Genomic DNA, 18,072 nt, shown 5'->3' on the forward strand with positions numbered 1-18,072 from the left:
TAAATTAACACCACTGAGCTCTTTTCATTAGCGCCTCACAGTAAACAAAGCTGCTTCATGTGATGTCATTCTGTCCCAGTCATGGAGAGAGCTCACACTCACCTCATCCCAGCAGCCTGTAATACAACACAATACAAGCACAGCGAATTATTTACATACTAATATATACATTATAAGTCACATTATTATTTATTCTCTGAATCTCGCGGGTCACACGCACTTGCTCCCATTCGCACACATGTGGAAATACACTAACATACATTGATACTCTTTACTCTTTTTTCTGTTTCTAAGCATTTTTTCACCCCTCTATTTTTGGCTTCCTCACTCCCTTCATCCCGCTCTCACTCTCCCTTGCGCTCCCTCTCTCTCTTTTAATTCCTCCCATTTTACTCACCCCCTGCACTCTTTCATTTTCTCTCCATCACCCTCCCACTCCTGTGGTGACTCCATCTGGAGGTCAGACTATGAAGGACACTAAAGAGGAAGAGAGAGAGAGAAATATATGGATGAATGAATGGATGCAGAAGCATCTTGCAACTATTGACAACGATCAACTTTTTGGCACCTTTTTAACATGCAAGTGTATACATACTTTTACAGCATTTATTAATCTAGATTAATGTTTCTACATATTCTACAAAATGTCTACTTGTACATTTAATACATTTTAAGGTTAATATTAGTTCATGTATCATCAATGAACATCAAATAACAATGAACACATTTCATATTGGTAAATTAATATGAACCTACTCTGCATCATCCTTCTCTGCTCCTTGTCTTCCTTCGGTCCGTGCACACTCATTTGTGTCACAATTCCAGCGCCCCTGTCCCTGAGCGCCCTGCAGCACTCTCTTTTTCCCTTTCCAACGCACGTGATCTCTTTATAGGACAGTGATCTGTGAAATAGGGTCAAGGACATACATTATAATTTTAGGTAAAAGTTCACCAAATGAGTCCTGTGCAAGACTGAAAATGTGCCAGCAAGTTTTCTGGCATTAAGAACACGTGTACAAATACATACTGTACTGTACAAGCACACATACACCTTCTGGCACTATCCACACTTCCTTACCCCCTCTATTCCTGCTGCTTCTCCCTCTCTTTTGCTCACTCTCGCTCTTTCTCTCCTCCTCTCTCTCTCTCTCTCACTCTCTTCATCACACACATGCTCTGAATGAACAGCGGTGTGGTGTAGTACCATGTACCATGCTGGAGGATAGAAAGAGTGTGATAGTTGTAGAAAGAGGAAGAATAAGGCAGTAGATTGTGGATCCAGCAATGCCGTAGAGAGCGAAGGAGGCAGAGGGAGACGGAGGGGGAGGGCAAAGAGGACCAACATCGACATCCAACGAAAGAGGCTTTGACAGAGATGATGTGAGTTTTTGCTTTCTCTCCCCTTTAGCTTACTCTTTCTCTTCTTGCTCATGTCTCTCTCTTCCCGGTTATCTCATCCCTGACCCTTTTCCTCCTGTGCGATGGAGATGCTCGGCTGTGTTACCCTCTTTTCCGATTCCCTCGCTCCCTCTCCTCCTGCATTCATAGGTTCCGCTTTGTTTACAGACATTGTTAAAGGAGGGGGAGGTGACAAGGGGAGGGGGAGGGGTCTTTCTCTACCTTCTTGTGTTTGCATTGTCCGGTGGGTACATTTTGTGTTTGGTTTTAAATGGATAGTTCACACTAAAATTATGATTCTGTCATTATGTATTCACCATCATGTTGTTTAGAAACCCTATGAGAAGTTTAGCTAAATGTCTGAGCTGCTTGCTTCCATATACATTTGGAAGTGAATGGGGACTCTACACTGTAAAAAGTGGTAACCTAAAATTGTTACGTTAAAGATATTGCTTCCTGATTTAATCCAAAAACATTTTATTTAGGTAGGTATTTTGGTTGATTCTGCGATATTTATTAATGTTTTTGACTTGGATAAAACCGGTTAATTTAGATGTTACATTTTGTTTTCAGTGTAGGGCAGTGGATCTCAATCATGGGGCCAGGGTCCACTAAGGGACATCAGCTAACCTTTGAAGGGGCCTCAAGATGACTTAAAATAATTTAAAATATGACAAAACTTGCAGTAAAATCAGCTAAAACAACTAAAAATCAAGATACTTTGGATTTGGATTACTTGGGAATTTTAATTCAGCCACTAACCAATTGTTTGCGTTCTTTGATGAACCAGGATTCCCACAGTCTTGAAAAACCTGGATATATGAGTTAGCCTAATTTTAAAAGTGTGATTTCTAGACCTGAAAAAGTCACATAAATTTAACAAAACAAAATAAATAAATAAATAAATAAATAAATATATATTTATTGAGTGTCTTCTGCTCAGCAAAGCTGCGTTTATTTGATTAAAAATACAGTACAAATTGTGAAATATTATTCCAATGTAAATCAGCTGTTTTCTATGTGAATATATAGTAAAATGTAATTTATTCCTGTGATCAAAGCTGAATTTTCAGCATCATTACTCCAGTCTTCTGTGTCACATGATCCTTCAGAAATCATTCTAATACGATGATTTGATGATCAAGAAACATTTATGATTATTATCAATGTTGAAAACAGTTCATATTTCTGTGGAAACCGCCATACATTTTATTTTTCAGGATTCTTTGATGAATAGAAAGTTCAAAAGAACATAATTTATCTGAAATAGAATCTTTTGTAACATTATAAATGTCTTTACTGCCACTTTTGATCAATTTAATGCGTCCTTGATGAATAAAAGTGTTAATTTCTTTAACTACTACCCCAAACTTGTGAACGGTAGTGTGTATATATATATATATGAAGAGTTCAGATGCAAAAGCCTCTAAGTGCCATCTGAAATTGTCTTCTAGAATGATCATTTTTATCAAGCTTGTATATTTAAGTTCAGTTATTTCACTTAAATGACAATTAATAGGTCATTTTCATTGCCATTTAAGTGGATTTACTGAACTTAAATATACAAGCTTGATAAAAATGATCATTCTAGAAGAAAATTTCAGATGGCACTTAGAGGCTTTTGCATCTGAACTCTTCATATATAAAATATTTGATCAGGTAGAAATTGCAAGTACAAACTATTTTTTAAAAGAATCATTATTCTTAATCTTTATTCAATAAATCATAAACCAACTGGATAATTCATGGGTTAAAAATACTGGGAACCCTGAAGAACACGCTCTTAAAACTTCTTAGATCCTGCAATTTTATTTACAGAAACTAGAAGTGTTGGCTCTTTGAATAATGTTGTGGAGTCCAAAAGGTTGAAAACTACTGCTCCAGGGGCTGTCAAGCTACAAAACTTCATAACAATGTGCTCTACTTGTGCACTATTTTCAAAGTCATCTGATGCCATATAAGATTTCTGTCATGACAACTCTCTGAGTGTTTGGCATGGGAATGGATGGCATGGTAAGGCTGAGCGAATATAAGTAGAACTCTTTACTGCCCTAGTACTTCAGAAATCCCTTTAACGGTATACATGTGAATTAAACGTGGCACGATGGCCTTCTTCATCACAGTATGCTAATGTCTGTTTAGTGCAAGGGCTTCATCAATATGCTGGTTGAGGACTGTTGGGACACTCATTGAGTCGATTACACCTCAATGACTCATCTGTACCATTTGCTTCACAGGACACATGTGCTTTCTACTACTATTTATCTACTACTGTGTTCTAATGTGTAACTATGTCTTGTTTGGTCTCATCTGACAGCTTATAAACTGAACTGAAAGGTGGTAAACTTAATAGAGATATTAGAGTATCCTAATGTACAATCTAGGTCCTACTGCTTAAACATGCATTAAGGAGAATGTTAATGTTCTTCTCCCCCTCTTGATCACCAAACATTTGCCATATCTTTCAGTTGGCTTTAGTGTTGGTATTCCACTCATGTTTAACAATGCTTTGCTCAGGGTATAAGAAGGAAAGATAACTGTTGATCGGGGAGAAAGGCTTTAACCCTGCCACTCCTGCACACTAGTGCGTAACCTCAAACTACAAGAAAGGCTTTTACGCCCTCTCCTGCACAGCAGTGCGTTATTTGTTACAGCTATGTTTTTCTATACAGGATTTTGTTCCATTCTACTATCTGTATATTTAAACATGTTACATAATAAATAACTTTGCATGCTTTAAAGGCTTTAAGAATCTTTCATTTTACACTGATAATCTTTTACGCTGATAATGTTGAAAGCTAAAGTGATCGTAACTTTTGTTAAGCATTCAAGTTAAATCCTATGTTTTGTCAGATAATTAACTGAATTATGCACATCATCCTTCAACTGCTTTTTGTTTGGATTATTGGTTCAAAATAGCAGTGTAAGCTTCTAGCCTTACATGGATATGACAATGTTGATATGCTGCTGTTGGCTATTGCTGCTGCTGCTGCTGCACGACACGCTGCTGTGAGCAAGTAATGCTGCTGGGGGGTTAGGGTTGGGGGGGGAGAGAGAAAGGGCAGAAAGGGACAGAGTGTGATAGGTGTGGGAGGACAAGCAGAGGAAGAGGAAGGAATAAAGGTCAGATGGACAGAAGGCAGAAGAGGAAGCAGATGGGTGTGGAAGTGTGTACATCTGCCACGGTGCAGAGACAGTAACAGAGCAACAAGTTTAGAGAAGGATGAAAAATGCACCACAAAAAAGAGCAATACCCACATACACTTTAAGAGTCAGTAAGAAGAGTTAGAGATAAACAGTAGGTAGTGTAAGTAAACAGATCCACTTGGCTCTGTCCAGTGAGATTATTATTAATCTCTCTTACTCTTATTGCTTGTGTGACAGTGATTACTCAACTGTGTATCAATGGTAGCATACATAGCTAATGTCGCTGACCCATGGTCTTCTTATTAGCCTGATTAACATGTAGAGACTCTCGGACCATTACAAACATTGAGCTCATTAACACGCCAATGACTTTTTGATGGTTAATTCATTTAATTTAATTATGTTAATTATTTTATTCACTTATTATTGTCATTATTATTGTCATGTTTTGTCATATAAATCAGTCACGCTTAACTCTGCACAAAATACTTTTTGTTTTCTTTTATACATTTAAAGGTTAATGTCTTAATTAGACAATGCCTTTTAATCTTGAAGGTTTTACAGTAACTTATTTTATTAATGCTTTTAGAAAACATTTTGGAATGTAACTTATGTCCTATTACTCAGTTATTTATTGCAGTAGTTTTGAATTTTGTGGCTTTTGGTCAATTAGAAAATAATTTGTTTATAAACAAAAGTATTTTTGTATTGTTAATGTTTTGCCAAGAAATATGATCTTGATCTCTTTGAAATGTAAATGTTATGTAAATAGAAAGGTATTTTTTTAGACTTGGTTTCAAAACAAGAGACAAGACTATTACTAGTAAAAAGCATACTTACAGGTGATATTTTTGACAAATATAATAAAGATACTGTTACATATACTGTAACAATATACACTACCATTAAAAAATTGGGGTCAGTAAGAATTTTTAAGAAGAAATTCATACTTTAATTCAGCAAGGATGCATTAAATTGATCAAAAGTGAAAGTACAAATATTTATAATGTTACAAAAGATTTATTTATAATGTTACATTTATAATGTTACTAAACATGTTGTAAGCCCGACTAACGGTCCAACGTGTGAAGGTTTTTGCGCGTTACTGTCATTCCTTTTACGCAACACAACAAGATTAAATGAAATACATTTTGTCATATGTATTACCTCGTTATTTCATCTGACTCCATAAATGAAAAAAGGTTTTAATGATATCATAGCATCATTAAAAGTGAGCGAATGTTTGATTATTCTTTTTAACTCTTTAAGTGTATTTTACTCCGTTCAGATTAGGAAACTATGTCGCTCAGAGGTCCTCACGTTTTATGTTTTTAATGCGGGTCTCACGATCACAATCTCGTCAGTTTTGATCATCAAACAGAGGTAACTGGTATATACCTGAGATCGGTCACATTCACGTTTACACAATCAAAGATACTTTGGTATAGCCCCCATGGAATTGCATACACTTGAATTTAATTTAAACGTTTACTTCAGTAGAGGTATGTCCACTATTACAGATATAAGCTGACCAACATTACTTCTCTCATAATAGCTTTGGATTGGCCATGCCGTGGTTTTTCATGTACAGTTATCTAAAGTAACATTAAATTAAAACAGAGGTAAGACACACTCAAATTTAGATTGGTCAAGCAGCATTTGCTGTTCTAAACGGGAATTCACTTCTTGTCTTTGCAAACCAAGTACACTTGAATTGATGCCAAATATTAGTCGTCACTAATCTGATGCAAAACTTGTGAGAACATACGAATCCGTTTAATCTACTTGGGAAAACAATTTCAAAGTCATTCAGAATAAAATCAAATGTAACAATATGTTATGTCAGGTAAATGTATCATGCCAATTTCATAATCACTCTCAGCATCACGGGCTAATCTGAGTTACAAATCGCCACAAGCCTTCTTCAGCATCTCCCTAAATATTCAGACTAAGGCAGAAACCTCTTTTCAAATGTAAAAATGAGCTTACAGTAGGGTTGGGCGGTATTACGGTAATATCGGATACCGCGGGATCTTAAAATAGCACCGGTATCAGTTTCAATACCGTCATTACCGGCACTTATATAGCCTATGATATATATAATTTATTTATTGCCTAAAAAATGCTTATGTGTGGTTGCAGTTTGGCAATATTTCTGGTTCCAACCGAATGAGAAGGGAGAGGCGGTAAATACTGACGAGGCAATTTGTAAATTGTGCAATAAAAAGGTGACCGGGAGAAATGTAAACACCTCTAACGTCGCATCTCGGAAACAACCGCCCACTCACTGCTGCCAGGATACATAAGCGCATTAAGTTTCGTATTTGTTAAAATATTATAATGTTATTTTTTCCATCTTTGTTGATTATGAAACGTGAACAGCACAAATAAGATGGGATGCATCGGGAGTCAGACGATTTGACCACTTCAATAAATTTAGTTTTGTAAAAGGCCTCTTTAAAACGAATTTCGTTTTGTATAAATTGTATCTAAATTTTTATAAAATTTTCATGAACCAATTGCCTTGATTTAATATAATCATGACATGATGGGCATGCCGCGGTCACTTGCATTGAAATCTCATAAAAAACTCAATGTAGGCTATGCCTCACAGACATGACAAATAAATAAAGCTTGAAATTTCTTTAAACGAAACAATTAAAAACGAAAGAAATAGGCAACTCACTGATTAGGCTAAGTAATCCATGATGTGCATTTCTCTCGTTCATACAGAGATGCGATCGTCAATTTCATTAAACGAAACAATTCCAAACGAAAAGAAATATAGTCTGATTAATCAATGGTGTGCATTTCTCTCTATAGCGTTCACTACAGAGATGGCGAGCGTCAATTTCTTTAAACGAAACAATTCCAAACGAAAAGAAATATAGTCTGATTAATCAATGGTGTGCATTTCTCTCTATAGCGTTCACTACAGAGATGGCGAGCGTCAATTTCTTTAAACGAAACAATTCAAAACGAAAGAAATAGGCTACTCACTGATTAGGCTAAGTAATCCACGATGTGCATTTCTCTCTAGGCGCGTTCACTACAGAGATGGCGAGCGTCAATTTCTTTAAACGAAACAATTCAAAACGAAAGAAATAGGCTACTCACTGATTAGGCTAAGTAATCCACGATGTGCATTTCTCTCTAGGCGCGTTCACTACAGAGATGGCGAGCGTCAATTTCTTTAAACGAAACAATTCAAAACGAAAGAAATAGGCTACTCACTGATTAGGCTAAGTAATCCACGATGTGCATTTCTCTCTATAGCGTTCACTACAGAGATGGCGAGCGTCAATTTCTTTAAACGAAACAATTCAAAACGAAAGAAATAGGCTACTCACTGATTAGGCTAAGTAATCCACGATGTGCATTTCTCTCTAGGCGCGTTCACTACAGAGATGGCGAGCGTCAATTTCTTTAAACGAAACAATTCAAAACGAAAGAAATAGGCTACTCACTGATTAGGCTAAGTAATCCACGATGTGCATTTCTCTCTAGGCGCGTTCACTACAGAGATGGCGAGCGTCAATTTCTTTAAACGAAACAATTCAAAACGAAAGAAATAGGCTACTCACTGATTAGGCTAAGTAATCCACGATGTGCATTTCTCTCTAGGCGCGTTCATACGGAGATGCGATCGTCAATTTCAGTAAACGAAACCATTCAAAACGAAAATAAATAGACTAGCCTACTCTCTTTAATCCATGATGTGCATTTCTCTCTATAGCGTTCACTACGGAGATGCCGATCGTCAATTTCTTTAAACGAAACAATTCAAAACGAAAAGAAAAAGGCCACTCTCTGATTGTGTAATGATGTGCATTTCTCTCTATAGGCGCGTTCACTACAGAGATGGTGATCGTCAACTTCCATCTTTGCAGAAAAGTTTTATTAATAAAAATCAATGGACACGCGTCACCGGATTACAAAGGCACTTCTTGCTTGTTGCACGCACAGATATTATGTTGAATAATGGTGGGCTCCGGCTCATAATAACAGTTAATGCCGTCGGCCGGACTCAGACACAACGTGCAGGGGTTGGGCTTGATTTTTTTGTTGTTGTTTTTTTGCCCGATCTGGCATTCAGTTTCTGAACGGTGTAGGCACAAGCCAACAGTTTGGTGATGCCGTCTGAGCCCATTATGTCATAATTTTTAATTAGTCACGATAATACCGTATACCCCGGTAAAATAGGGAGGCGGTTTGACGGTATCAAAATTCGAATACCGCCCAAGCCTAGCTTACAGTGGGAATTTGCATTAATCACTGTCCCAGACTTACTGGGGACAGAGGTTGATTTACATGGGGGCACACCCACAGCAGTTAACAAGATATCTCTAAACTCTCCACACCTTATTGCCTTTTTGGTTTACTTGTATGGGAATGAGACCTTTGTACCAGTCGCACTGAGACATTTCAAATGATACCAAACATTTATAATACTGTGTGATAATTGGTCATATTAAACCATATAGATTTTTGGGTGAATTCAGGTAGGGATGGGTGAAGGGAATGATGTGTAAATTGGGAGGTGATCAACTCAAGTGCGATCGTGTCTCGAATGGGGATGGTAATATAGCAAGAGAGTTCAAATGTTAATTTCCTTTGTTCTCTCAGAGAGTTGCCCTCTCTTACAGTTTTTCCATTCTTACAATGTATAATGTTACAAAAGATTATTCAACATTGATAGTAATATGAACTGTTTCTTGAGCACCGAATCAGCATATTAGAATGATTTCTGAAGGATCATGTGACACTGAAGACTGGAGTAATGATGCTGAAAATTCAGCTTTGCCATCACAGAAAGATATTACATCTGAAAATATATTCAACTAGAAAACAGACTGCTGTATTGCATGTCAATCAGTGCACAATAAATCCGAAGATTGTGAATCAGGTGTGGCCACAGGCAATGGCTTTGAAAAATCCACCTGTGTGTAGAAATAAAAAAACAAATGTTCATTCAGAAGCTTGTGATATTGATGATGTAATAAGCGGATGTTGGTTCAGAGCTGTAGTGCTCTACGGCTACCCGACAAGAGCACTAGAGAGTGCTCTATCTCTCTCTTTCTCTCTTGTTCGTTTCCTGTCTCTACCTCTCAAACGCTGCTGCCAGTTTTATGAATGGGAAAACGGTGACTAGTGGAGGCAGTGATAGAAACATCGCTCTGTTCATCTCACACGGGTGCTGAAGAAGAGAGGAAGAGGCAGATGTGTACATGAGAAGGAGTAAAAGAGAGACAGATGTGTGTGTGTGACAGGTGTCTTACCCTGGTGAAACTGGTGCTTGGCATTTCAATTGCACCTTCCCAAAGGTTTGACCCTCCTATACTGCAGCTGGTGTGCATATACACGCATTAGGCATGTGCCTACATTAGCAGGACGCCTTTGACCATTACATGCAGGTTTTTTACAGCATCTCACGCCCTGAGTGTTGTTGCGTTTTTGAGGTGCAATGACGAAAAATGCTTCTCGAGGCACCTGCGTTTCATTCCAAGCTTTATTAAAATGCAAAAATGTGTCCTGTGTGAACGGCCCCTTAGCATCCTTTACATTCAATGCATGCATTAGCTAATCAGCAAACAAACTCAGTCACCTCGCGCTCCTCTCTCTCTCTCTCTCTCTCTCTCTCTCTCTCTCTGTCCCTTCATCAAATTACATCATTTCTGTCCTCTTTCATGCTAAACCATGTCTTCCAAGCACACATTCTCTCTCTGTCCCTCTATCTCGCCCTCCCTCCCTCTCTTTCTCCTTGCTTCGCTCACTCTCCCTCCTCCTCTGTCGCAGTCACAGTGAACCATCGTTCTCTCTCTCTCTTTCTCGCTCTCTCTCTCTCCGTCTTAAGTATGAAAGGGTTGGGAGAGCTAGGCCCTCGTTCTCACTCTCTCCGTCTCTCTCTCCTCCTCTCCTCCCCTCGCGCGGCTCTCGCTCGCTGTTCTCTGGCTGGAAGAGGAGCAGCAGTAGGAGGAGGAGGAGGTGGAGGAGGAGGAGGAGGGGGGGGAAATGGCGATGGGAGGATGCGGAGAGGAGGATCTCTCTCTCTCCCTCTCCCTCTCGTCGTCCTGGCCGTCGCTAGGCCCTATGAATCGCAGCGTCTGGTTCATTTACAGGTACTGGCTGTTTTCATGTTTTTCTCACGGCTGGGAGGGAGGGAGGTGGGCTTGAGAGAGCGCCGCATGTGTTCAAGGAACGAGCCGGAGTGATGGAGTGGATCGACAGGCAGGGATGTGTTGCAATGCGTGCGTGTGTGTGCACGTTCGGACGTGTGCGTGTCTATGTGCGGAAGAGCAAGCGCATTAGCCAGCGTAACGCATCTCCACTGCTGCATGCATGCTTGTGCGTGTGTGTGAATCGCAGCTTCTGTCTCTCTGTTAACGGCCGCAGAAAACAATGTCTGCCTCCAGCTAGATAGACCACTGCTCTGATGGACAGAATGCTAAACCGGTGTGTGTTTCTGTGCACGCGAGTGCGCGTGTGTGTGTGGGATGGAGAGAGAATGTGCTGGGCTCTATTAGCTGCTGATTTAGAGGAGTTCCAGCTTCACTGAAAGGGATTGATGCTGTTGGGTTTTCTGTGTGTGTGATCATGCACACTGTGTGTGATTTGCATGTGTACATTCGAGGAATTAAGAATGATTGTTCACTAGGGGACTTTTGCGCTGGTTTCTCGTAACCCCTGCTGCGTGTGTTTAGTTTGATGTGGTGCTGATGATCTTGTACAGTGTGCGTTTGGCGTTTTTTTTTGTGCTACGTTCAGTGATGTTATCATGTGGTGGCTCTTAGACCTGTCTTTGGTTAAAACTCCCAAAGTTCAACAAAGACAACCGTTCTTCATCATGTTGTGTTTAGGATGCCTGCAATGTGGTTTGCAAGTGTTGTTTTGTCACCATGAAGATTGTGTAACGTCTTAATAGTTGTACACTGAGATTGTGTAGGCTTCAGTAGTTACAGATGCGGCCACTATATTAACTGTGTCTGTATCAATTCATAGGAGAACTTAATGCCCAAAGAGGAGTGAGAGAGAGAGAGAGAGGATGGTGAGGTGTGTGTGTGGCAGAGAGGTTCAGCGGGTTGTGAGATGTCTGTAACTTTAAAAAGGGTGTGCCAACTTGAAGCGAGACCATCACTTTCTGCACATCAATTCATTCCTGGCTTGTTTTCGATCTGGGCAGGGATGAGTGGGTGATATGGAGAATGGCCACCATTGGCATCCCTCTGTGCAGGCACGATGGAATATATGTGAGGAGGAGTGTGGACGGACTATTGGAGAGAAGAGAGGACTGAGATAGAAAGCAGGGTAGGAGGTGACACACAGAGGAGTAACTGAAAGAGTTCACAGGGAGATATGAGCGACCCCTGGCCTCAGGTTCGTGTTCTTTAAGAGGTTCACTGAAAGCTTTTACATTTGGCTTTTACATGGAGACTGGAGTTCAGAAGCATTCAACGAGAAAAAGAGGAGAAAGAGAGAGAGAGAGATAGAAATGAACAGATGGAGTGGGTTGAGGGCTGAGCCTGTGTACAGTGTGACTATCAGCATGTGGGTACAGTATGGTACAGTTGAAACAATATTTCAGCAGCACCTGATTGGCACTGGCCACACACAAGCATTCACAGAGGCTTGTATTGCGAGCAAACATGGAAGACAGATAATCTGGCTGCAAAGTGGCACGTTTACTTGATACTACAGTATTTAAAGTTAGCAAAAAAGAAACATCCCTTCGGGATACTGTATTTTAAAGATCATTTTTCCAAATAATCCAATAAATAATTAAATCCAATTAAGATTTACAGATCTTTATTGGAAAGGGTTTACACAATGTTTTTCATGCTTGCTCAATGAACCATAAACAATTATTGCACATGCACCTGTGGAACAGTCCTTAAGACACTAAAGCCTGGTTTCACAGACAGGGTTTAGATTAAGCCAGGATTAGGTCTTAGTTCAATTAGGGCGTTTAAGTAGCTTTTTAAACGTGCCTTAGAAAAAAAAACATTACTGGTGTGCATCTTGAGACAAAGCAATGGCACTGAAATATTTTAAGATACATCAGTGCAAGTTGATTTCAGTTAAACCAGCTCAAACGTGCATTTTAGTCTGGGACTAGGCTTAAGCCTTGTCTGTGAAACCGGCCATATCAGTTTACATGCAGTAGTAGACAATTGAGGTCACAGTTACAATAAGTTACACAGTCGCAGGGCACTAGAGAGATCTTTCTGCTGTCTCTGAAAAACACCATGAGAAAGATACCCATGGTTTCTGATCTGCTTTATGAACATGCTATAGACCTGCTGCAAGAGGCATGAGGACTGCAGATGTGCAGTAAACTGAGCAATAACCTGCAATGTCCGTAATGTAAGACAGTGCTACAGGGAGACTGGAAGGACAGCTGATCGTCCTTGCAGTGCCAAACCACGTGTAACCATGTGTTGCCCCAGACGTGTGAACTTGCAAATCTGCTGCAGTCCATGAAGATGAGATGCACTAAGCAGCTGCTGGTCACACCACATACCGACTGCTACTTTTGAGTTTGTGGGAAAAGACACTTCCTTTACTGTGTAAATAAAAGCAGTGTGTCAAATTCAACATAATTTGACATAACATAATTTATTTTATTTGTTCATCTGTGTGTATTAATTTGCTAATTCTCTCCTTTGTTTTACAGCAAATAAATCTATGCAGAAATTTCTTGCACTGTGAATGTGGAACTTCCGGAATTAAAGTGCCCCTGTTATGGTTTTTCAAATATTCCCTTTCATGCTGTTTGTGAATGTAAACGTTCTGCAAAGTCGAAAGTTCACGATAAATAAAGTTATTGTCTCCCAAAAGAAAGAATCGACTCTGAAGTGCCTTCATGAGTCGTTTTTAATTCAGATCTTCCTGCTTTACGGTTCTACGTCACTAGAAAATACATTTGCACAATGCCCGCCTATGTTGTAATTCGTCCACCCGCGAACAACTTGACCAGCCCTCAAACGTCATTTTACTGACGACTTCTCAAATCTTGGAGTTCAACTCGGGATTCGCAAAACGCTTGCTCTTGAAATATTAGTCAGTACCCAGTTTATTTGGACCAGCTAGATCCTCAGAATCACAACCTGGAAGTATGAGTAATTGTTGATGTATATATTTTCAATCAGTTGTTCAAAATTCGTAGTTTTGTCTTACTGAAATACTTCTGCTAATCAGCCGTGGGCCTCTTTTACCTAAAACTGTCTATTAATACAGATTGTCTGTCGTTCTTAATACTTTGAGTAAAGATAAAGGGTGGAGCAAGATTTGTTTTAAAACGTTTGTTAGATCAGTCATTCATGTTAGTGCTGGGCGAACAAATGCGCTGTTGTTGATACAGTTCCCGCATGTGCACCACAATAAATTTGAATTATACATTGTTGATGGACATACTCTTGTTAATGCTAATGGTGAGGAATTATAGTTGCAACATCTCATAATGTACCTCAAACTGAGTAGCGTATGAATGAGAAACGTCCTGCTCAAGTTGTCCTTGCGATGGAGGTTCGGGTTGAATAACTAGTTCTTCCAATGTTTCATCATCGGACTCGCAATCAGATTGATATGGTAAAATCTAACCCATCGTTACAGTCTTTACAGTGTGTACAATCGCTGAGCTGTAGGAAGCCTTAGGACAGAGCTGACATTCACTTATGGGCATTAGCTTCCGACAGGCGCTGTACGCGGTAGACCAATCACAACAGACTGTGCCATCTGGCCAATCAGAGGAGAGCAGGCTCGCGGAACAGAGGGATTTAGGGAGACCGATTAATCCACGAGTTGTTTGAGAATCATTGAAAAATGTGGTGTGCAAATGTGTGCAATGTGTATTATGATAAAAATTTAATTTTTTTTTTTTTTTTTACTTTTGATGCATGTAAACCTGTTGTAGGAGACCTCCTAAACAAAATTAGGAACCTTTAAAATAGCATAATAGGTGCACTTTAAAATTTAAAACCACAATTCAAGCCATGAACTTCCTTTGTTTTCAACCCAGGTCAGCCAAGGGCATTCTAGGAGAGTGAGTTAAATACGCTCACATGTTCAGTGCATTTACTAATAAATGTGCCTGTACATGATAATATATGTGCATACCTGCAGCGAGTTTGGAGCTGTATAGCATGAAGGAAGTATTTCTGATGCCATTTATCAGAGCTGCAGCACATGATTCATGAAATCACTGGCCATATGACTCATGGACAGAGACACTGTTGGACAAACAACCATACTGACTCACTAACACAGTAACTGACTCATCTAACTCACTGAAACCTATACCATCCTAGTGTCAGCAGCATAACTGACTACCGACTTCACACATTCACAGATATATCAGACCAGTGACTGAATGACAGTGAGGTATATAATGACAAAAGAAAATGGGAATCATTTCGACTGCTCATGAATCATTCTGGAATACTCTGAATCTTAATTCACTCATTAAGGAGGATAAACACATCTATCTTGCTTTCACTGGCCCCACCACCAAAATTAAAATGGCTGTTTGTTTATTTATTTACTTGCACATATACCTGTTTTTTAATATATATTGCAGATTATGAATGATACAGTTTTGTGGTAGATTGTTTGTCTTGTGAAAAGATCATAATGTAAACACACACACACACATATACATATATATGTGTCTGTATGTGTGCAAATATCTGCAAACCTTTTACTATTCAGAGCAAACAGTCCTTTGCCTAAATATAGATGTGATCTCAGACATAACAACCAGGCATTTGCAATTTTATTTTATATTCTTGCTGTGACCAGTTATGTACTTGGCCCAGCATAATCTGGTTTGCTTTTGAAAACATTATGCTTGGGCGTGTTGCTGAGATCCCTTCGAGGTGAACATTGGTATGACTAATTCTGTTCAATATGGCTGCCAAGTGTGTGTACTGTATCACTCACTGTGCATGTCTATATATTAGTCTGGCTAGTTCCTATATCTAGTTCTGTCCGTTGCTTAGGCAACCGCCAACATCTTACTTGCAGTGCCCATTGCACATGCAAACAGCACATAGAAGATCTGCAGCCTCTTTCCCAACTACACAACATTGAGATTGCGTTATTGACGTGAGTGGACTTGTCCTGCCCCGTCCACTGCTGTGTGATGTTTGAGCTACATTCAAGATTGGCACGATGTTGTGAAGGTTTGTCCAATGGATGAACTTCAGACAGCCTTCAAATCAAGCCTCGTTGACTGGTTTCCGGCCAAATTGTTCTTGTTATGCTGTTTAGAGAAGGAGAATCGCCATGTGCAGTCTGACCTGCTGTTGTGTTTTGCATTGACTTGGTCTTGGTCTGTCCCCCTGGTCCCTCTCCTCTGGTCCTCGGGCAATGAGAGAATACTGTTGGATAAGTCTCCTGAACACAGAGCTAAAGGATGGGATATTGTGTTCTGAACTGCAGTGCACTTGTCGACTCAAGAACACGGATGCCAGAGTATTGTAAACAAAGCTGTGGAGTCAGTCAGAGGGGCTCTGCTGTGGATGGAAACCATAGTGGGACAGAACTATCAGTATTACATGAGCAGGAAATGTACTGCTACCAATTTGTTTATACTCTATATGTATTATATTTAGTGATGAGTAGTCGACTCATTCCTCGACTCTCAATAGCCCCACTGTTGGAATCGACTTCAGGACAGGAATCGACTACCAGGATCGATTCTGTTTTTTTTTTTTTAAGATGTGAGGTGTGTTCGTTTTTTTTTTTTTTTTTACAGTCTATGGTTCGACATCGGCTGCGGCTGGATGTAACCGATCGGCAAGAGTTGTCGCGTGCATGAGCTAAAAATGGAGAAATGAAGTCGGACACTTTGTGCTTCTCGTAGTGACACTCGCTCTGTGTTTGCATACTTTATGACATCTGAAGTGAAATAAATGCAATATTTGTCAAATACACAGACAATTCAGATACTTTTCTATTTAATACTTTGGTACTGCTTAATACAGCGTCTGTTTGTACAATAATAAAGTTCAACATAGGTCTATACTGTCAATAAAGTTTTTTTCAGTTTTATTTTGATAAAGATGACACAATATAACATCACGACTACATGAAAACGTTTACTGTTGTAAAAACAGATTTATCGATCAGAATGTCCCATCCAGTACTGGAGTGGGAAAGAAGTTTTTTTATTTTTTATTCCTGACCCTATTTTGATTAAAAGTAAATGGAGTCGAGGAGTCGATTCCGCCGACTCCAATATTAGGAGTCGGGAATCAGAGTCGACTCCAAAAAACCCGGAATTGAACACCCCTAATTATATTCACACTATTTTTCAGTTTGGGGTCAGTAAGATTTTTATTGATTTTTTTATGAAGACTCATGTTCACCATTGCTGCATTTATTTGATGAAAAACACAGTAAAAGCAGTAATATTCCAAAATGTGATAATATTCAATTTAAATATAAATGGTTTTATATATTTTAAAATGTAATGTATTAATGTGACGTAAAGCTGAATTTTCAGTATCATTACTCCAGTTTTCAATGTCACATGATCCTTCAAAAATCATTATTATATGATCATTTCATGTCTAAGAATCATTAAGTTTAAAGACAGTTGCTGCTTAATATTTTTATGGAAAGTTTTATTTTTATTTTCAGGATTCTTTAAGGAATAGAAAGTTCGAAAGAACAATCTTTTGTAAAGTAAATGTCACTTTGGCACAATTAAATGCATCCTCGCTGAATACAAGTTTTTTTTTTTTACTGACCCCAAACTTTTGAATAGTAGTGTTTATTATACAGGGCTCCAGACTAACATTTGAGCAGTAGTACCAGTGCCACTAAGTTATATACATATGGGGGCACCAGCACCTGATTTGGTAGCACTGGGGGTGGGGGGAGTTTCCACGTCAGTGCTATTTGATCTTATATCTATGGTTTATAACAGAGAATTCTGCTCCAAATTTGAATGCTTCTCACTAGATTTAGCCGTGATGTTATTAATACTGCGGTAAAATTTAAAAGCTTTTGCACTAGATCTCCCAGCGCTCTGTATTAACGGTGTCGCGTGATCGAGATCGGCCCGCGAGTAAACCTTCTGAGCTTCTGTTTTTTCATATGCAACAGAAATGGCAGCTCTTATCATTTGGGCAACGTGGTGGTCACACCGGCAAGAAAAAAGGTTGCAATCTGGACCCCTGTTATATTATATATACGTAACACATTTAAATGTTAATTTATATTTATAATACATAACTGTGCATACAGTATCACTGCATTTTAAAATGCAAATAAAAGCATGAAATATTATACATATTATGGGTAGTTACACCACTTAAAAAAATAAATATATATATATATATATATATATATACATATTATGTTGTGTGAGGTCTGATGTTGGAGAAAATATAAGGGGCCTCTAACTTTGTCAATTCTTTCACTATTTTTTTAAAAACACTTTTACTGAAATGTGTCCTATGGTGTGACATAGCAATAATTAAGAATTAAGGGGTGTTTAAATGACAACAAAACTTAACACTTTTA

General features: G+C 38.9%; 1 protein-coding gene across 1 annotated transcript in view; it reads left to right on the plus strand.

Annotated features, from left to right (window-relative positions):
• The window catches only part of shank1 (SH3 and multiple ankyrin repeat domains 1), a 123,778-nt gene that overhangs the window by 78,272 nt on the left and 27,434 nt on the right, over positions 1–18,072 (plus strand). The window lies entirely within an intron of this gene.

This window comes from Rutilus rutilus, assembly GCF_951802725.1.
Source record: "Rutilus rutilus genome assembly, chromosome: 1".
Classification (NCBI taxonomy): domain Eukaryota; kingdom Metazoa; phylum Chordata; class Actinopteri; order Cypriniformes; family Leuciscidae; genus Rutilus; species Rutilus rutilus.